The following is a 1728-nucleotide window of genomic DNA, read 5'->3' on the forward strand; positions in this document are numbered from 1 at the left end:
AAAAAAAAAAAAAAAAAAAAAATCACAGTTCTGTCTTCTGTGAGACAGAAGCACTGTTGGTATGATTCATGGATGGGGCTTTTTTTTCCCCTTCCTGTTTACTGCAGATATCTTAAAGTGATGGTTCAGAGAAACTTGAAGGGTCTTTGAGTGATAACTGTCCTGACTCTGTGGTAGGAGAAATTAAGCAGGAGGTAAGTTGAGAAATGGAGTAAGTAGCTGTGTGCTTGTTACCGAAAGTTCAGAACAGATGAGAGATTCTCATCTTAAAATACTATTGTCCTCTCTATAAGCAGAAATATAGAACTTTTAAAAAGAGTTTTCACCTTTGGGCTAGTGCTGTTTAATTACAGCCTGTCTGGTGAAGACACTCTCATGACCTCTGCCTACACAGTTCTCTAAAGCTATCTCCTGTGGCACAAAAAAGCAAAGAATCCTCCTCTGTTCCTCTGATTACTGGCCTCAGCAGGGATGCAGGTTTTAATTCCCCAAAAGAGTTGGAGGTGTTTTTTTTGTTTGTTTGTTTGCTTTTTTGAAGTTTTTGGCCGGGGCTGGGTTTGAACCTGCCACCTTTGGCATATGGGGCCAGCACCTTACTCCTTTGAGCCACAGGCGCCATCCGAGTTGGAGGTGTTTTAAAGAGAGAATGTGTAAAAAATTTTACCCTTTTTAAGGCTGTTCCCTCTATTACATGCTATTGGACTCTTCTTGTTCTAACAACAAAGTCAGCAGTCCCTGGTGGACATCTCATTCCCTAGCCATGCACAGGTGTGCATATACATACACACACACACATGCACACACACACATGCTCCTGGCTTTTGGTTCCTTTCCAAGTGAGAAATTGTTCTCTATACCTTGATTTGCTGGTCTGCCTTCTAGTTGGACTCAGGGAACACAATTGAAAGTTGATGGGATGTAGGGTGGTGTGGGGACATCAAACTGGGATTTAGGTGATTAGGTTCTAATCTCAGATGAGTCCCTAATAGGGTTTTGTTTGTTTGTTTGTTTGTCTGTTTGTTTTGAGACAGAGTTTTACTATATCGTCATTGGTACAGTGCCGTGGTGTTATGGCTTATATCAACCTCAAATTCTTGGGCTTACATGATTCTCTTGCCTCAGCCTCCCAAGTAGCTGGGACTACAGGTGCCCATCACAATGCCTGGCTATTTTTTTGTTGTTGCTGTCATTGTTGTTTAGCAGGCCCCAGCTGAGTTCAAACCCACCATCCCTGGTATATGTGGCTGGCACCCTAACCACTGAGCTACAAGCACTAAGCCCGACAGACAGACTTCCCGTTACTAAGTTGTCTTCTTAGCTCTATAAAGTCCATATGTAAGTTGAACAAAGTTCTAGTTCTAAAAGTTTCTAACTCACTGAGACCTAATTGATTAGGAATACTATTAATTCTTTTTTTTTTTTTTTTGAGACAGGAGTCTCAAGCTGTCGCCCTGGATAGAGTGCCATGATGTCACAGCTCACAGCAACCTCAAACTCTTGAGCATAAGTGATTCTCCTGCCTCATCTTCTTAAATAGCTGGGACCACAGGTGTGCACCACAACGCCCAGCTATTTTTTGTTGTTGGTGGTGGTGTTGTTGTTGTAGTTGTCATTGTTGTCTTAGTTGGTCCTGGCCAGATTTGAACCTGCCAGCCTCTGTGTATATAGTCGGTGTCGTACCCACTGAGCCACAGACGCCACCCGAAATACTATTACTTTTTTTTTTTT

The sequence above is a fragment of the Otolemur garnettii genome, unplaced genomic scaffold (genome assembly GCF_000181295.1).
Source record: "Otolemur garnettii isolate 467f Iridium unplaced genomic scaffold, OtoGar3 scaffold00024, whole genome shotgun sequence".
NCBI classification, from domain to species: Eukaryota; Metazoa; Chordata; class Mammalia; order Primates; family Galagidae; genus Otolemur; species Otolemur garnettii.